The following is a 4,437-nucleotide window of genomic DNA, read 5'->3' as shown; positions in this document are numbered from 1 at the left end:
AGAACATCTAGTCAGATGATCAATAAGGAAGTACAAGTCTTGAATGATACACTAAACCATCTAGAACCATCAGACAAATATAGAACACTGCACTCAATGAAAACAGAATACACCTTCTTCTCAAGTGCACATGTATCGGTCTCCAGGATAGACCATATGTTGGGTCACAAAACAAGACACAACAAACTCAAAACTTTTGAAATCATACTGTGCCAGATTGGATATATTATTTCCCCCACAAAGTCATGACCTTTTAATTCAATCGTGTTGGGTGGAACATTTTGATTGAATGTTTCCATAGAGATCTGACACACCTAACTGTGGGTGATACCTTTTATTAAATTATCTCCATGGAGGTATTACCCCGCCCATTCAGGGTGGGTCTAAATTAGATCACTGGAGTCCTATAAGAGAGATTAAAGACAGAGGGAGTTCAGAGCAGCCAAGAGAGACTTTTGGAGAGACTGAGATGCTTGCTGATGCTTGGAGATGCAGACAGAAGGATGTTTGGAGATGCTAAGCTTAGAGAAACCCAGAGACATTTTGGAGAAAGTCATTTTTGAATTGCAAACCTGGGAGCAAAGGAGCAGCAGATGCCAGCCACATGCCTTCCCAGCTGATAGAGGTGTTCTGGATGCCATCGGCCATTCTTCAGTGAAGGTATCTTTTTGTTGATGCCTTAATTTGGACATTTTCATGGCCTTTGGATTGTAAATTTGTAACCTAATAAATCCCCTTTATAAAAGCCAATCAATTTATGGTATTTTGTATAACAGCAGCTCTAGCAAACTGAACACATGCAATGTATATTCTCTGACCACAATGGAATGAAGTTAGAAATCAATAACAGAGGAAGAAATGGAAAATTACCAAATATGTGTAAATTAAACAATATATTCTTAAACAACTAATGGGCTAAAGAGGAAACCAGAAGCAAAATTGGGAAATACCTTGGGGTGAATGAAAATGAAAATATAACATGGCAAAATTTATGGGATGCAGTGCTTAGAGGGAAATTTGTAACCCTAAATGCTTACATTAAAAAAGAAAAAGACTTCGAATCAGACACCCAAGGTCAAGTATGGAATAACTAGAAAAAGAAGAGCAAAGTAAACCCAGTGTGAGCAGAAGGAAATAACAAAGATTAGAGAGAAGATAAATGACCTAGAAGACAAAAATAAATAAATAAAAAGAATCAACAAAACCGAAATTTGATTCTTGAAAAGATCAAAGAAATGAACAAACCTTTAGCCAGACTGACAAAGAAAAAAAGAGAGGATACAAATAAGGAAAATCAGAAATGAAAGGGGGTAAATTACTACTAACCCAACTGAAATAAAAAGGTCTATAAGAGGCTACTATGAACTACTGTATGCCAATAAATTAGATAACCTAGATAAAATTCTTAGGAACACACAAACTGCTTACATTGATTCAAGAAGAAATAGAAGATCTCAACAAAGCAATTACTAATAAAGAGATCAAATCAGTAATCAAAAACCTCCCAACAAAGAAAAGCCCAGGACCAGATGGCTTTACAGGGGAATTCTACCAAACATTCCAATTCTGCTCAAACCCTTCCAAAATATTGTAGAGGTGGAAACACTCCCTAACTCATTCTATGAGGATAACATCACCCTAATGCCAAAGTTGGATAAGGATGCCACAAGTAAATAAAGCTACTGACCAATGTCTGTTATAAATATACACTCAAAAAAATACTAGCAAACCCATTCCAAAAGCATATTAAAAGAATTATACACCATCATCAAGTGGGATTTATCCCTGGTATGCAAAGTTGGTTCAACATAAGAAAATCAATTAATGTATTACACCACATTAACAGAATGAAGGGGGAAAAAACACATGATCATCACAATTGATGCAGAAAAGTCATTTGACAAAATACAGCACCCTTTCTTGATAAAAACACTTAGAACATTAGGAACAGAAGGAAACTTCCTCAACATGATAAAGGGCATATACAAAAAGTCCACAGCTAACTTCCTATTTAATGGGGAAAGACTGAAAGCTTTCTCTCTGAGATCAGGAACAAGACAAGGATGCCCATTGTCACCACTGTTACTCAACATTGTACTGGAAGTTCTCTCCAGAGCAATTAAGGAAGAAAAAAAAAAAGGCATCCAAATTGGAAAGGAAAAAGTAAAACTTTCCCTATTTTCAGATGATATGATCCTATATACAGGGAATCCTGAAAAATCGACAACAAAGTTCCCAGAGCTAAAAAATGAGTTAAGCAAAGTGGCAAGGTACAAGATCAACACTAAGAGATCAGTACTGTTTCTATATACAAGCAATGAACAATAGGAACAAGAAATCAAGAATAAAATTCCATTCACAAAAGCAACTAAAAGAATCAGATATCCAGGATATAAAGGACTTGTACACAGAAAACTACAAAGCATTGCTAAAAGAAACTAAATAAGACCTAAATAAATGAAATGATATCCCCTGTTCATGGATTTGAAGATAAATATCTTTCAGATGCCAATACTACCCAAAGCAATTTACAGATTCAAGGGAATCCCAATCAAAATTCTAATAACCATCTTTGCAGAAAATGGAAAAGCCAATCATGATATTTATGTGGATGTTAAGGAGCTCGGAATAGCTAAAGCTGTCTTGAAAAAGAAGAATGAAGTTGGAGGACTCACACTTCCCAATCTTAAAACTTCTTACACTGGGCTGTGAGCGCACGCGTCATATACGTGTCGCTTTGCACGGGAGCAAGCAATTCGGCATGGCCTTCCAGAAGCCTGCAGGCTGGCCGGGGCTTCGGCGGCTGTGCTGGACTTGGCGGCCATGCTCTTCTCAGTGGTGACTGTGGGGAAACCCCACTGGGGTGGAAACACGTGGCTGGGTGCCCCTGAGCCTCGGGGCTGGGCAGCAGGTGTGCCACCGGGACCAGCGTCTGGAACCCCAGCTGGACCACTGTTTCTCATCAACCTGTGGGAAAGAACCTGGAATCTGGAGAAGAATAATTGGTGTCCAGGCCATACCACTGCAAAGCCAAGGCCATACAACACATCTTCCTCATCAGGCACTAAATGTGGATGGCTCCCTGGAAAAGGATGGACTCTGACCCTGCTGGGCCATGAACAAGTTGAACTAACAGGTCTCCCACTCACAAACTTGGGGGTGAAGTTTGATAAAATTGTACATTCCTCCATGACCCAAGCAATAGAAACAGCAGACATAATCAGCAAACACCTGCCAGGAGTCTGTAGCCAGCACAGACTCACTCAAGGCAGGTGCCCACATTCAACCAGACCCGCCAGTGTCCCACTGGAAGCCAGAAACTGCAGTATTATGAAGTTGGAGCCTGTATTGAGGCCACATTTCAGAACTAAATCCACCAGACAGTTGACAAGCAGGAGGAGGACAGTTAGGAGATCTTCATCTGTCATGCCAACATCATCCGTTACATCATGTGCAGAGCCCAGCCATTTCCCCCCAAGGTTGGCTCCACCTCTCCTTCAACAATGGCAGCATCATATACCTGCTATACCTGGTCATCCAGCTGATTGGCACCATGGCCCTGAGGACCCTCAGGGATATGGGGTTTATGCCCCCTGACAAAATCACCTGGTCCTGAGGACACCATTCTGGATATCCACTTGCCAGACTCTCCTCTTTTTAGCTCTGAAGTCTGGCTCTGTTCTGCACATTGCTAAGGACAGTGGATCTTCCTTCTGTGTGCTGACACAGGCCACATTTCAGTTACTTTTTATTTCCCAAGCAAGAAGCTGGCAGGAAAGTAGAAACACCTAAGTTGCTGCATTTTTGGAAACATTAAGCTCTGGTAGCTGATTCTGCAAGGTTTTCTACCTTACTCTGATCTAATTAGATGACTCCATGAGGTATAAAGTCAAATCTTTCTCCGAGAGAAGTTGGGTCCATTCCAGAAGGGCAGCCAGCCTGATGCAGGTCATCTCTGGGATGACCACATCCAGATCCCTACCACTCCCACCTCCACCACCCCCTCTGCCAACCTCCCTCACCCCCCACCCTCTTGGGCCTCTCCCTGCCACCACAGCCTCCATGTGTGCCCCTCATAGTGAGCCCTAGAGACTGAGGGAACTGGAGGGGTGCTCAGTTGTGCACATGTGGAATGGTAGTGGTGGCCAGGGTTTTGCTCACAATTCATTTCACTTCATTCGTTCTTTCCATAAAGTCTTTCTGTCAAAGATTTTCCTCATGTGGGATCTTGCATTGAAACCCCCTGTCTAACACAAAGGCTAGAGATCCCTGAAGTTGTTTGAGTGGGAACTGACGTGCCTTGTCAGACCTTTTAAGTTGTAAGAACTTAGGATTTACCCAGGAGTCCTCCCAGAGGCAAAGGAGAGGTGCCATAGTGGGGGGGGGGTGAGGGGGATGCCCCCTTGCACTCAGTATTTGCCAGCATTTAACACTGGC

General features: G+C 41.9%; 1 pseudogene; it reads left to right on the top strand.

The window, feature by feature from the left end:
* Positions 1-2,761: 2,761 nt before the first annotated feature.
* LOC119522107 lies at positions 2,762-3,616 on the top strand (annotated as a pseudogene).
* The last annotated feature ends 821 nt before the right edge of the window (positions 3,617-4,437 follow it).

The sequence above is a fragment of the Choloepus didactylus genome, chromosome X, assembly GCF_015220235.1.
Source record: "Choloepus didactylus isolate mChoDid1 chromosome X, mChoDid1.pri, whole genome shotgun sequence".
NCBI lineage: Eukaryota > Metazoa > Chordata > Mammalia > Pilosa > Megalonychidae > Choloepus > Choloepus didactylus.
The sequence above is the reverse complement of the archived record's forward strand: the minus strand, read 5'-3'. Positions and strand labels throughout refer to the sequence as shown.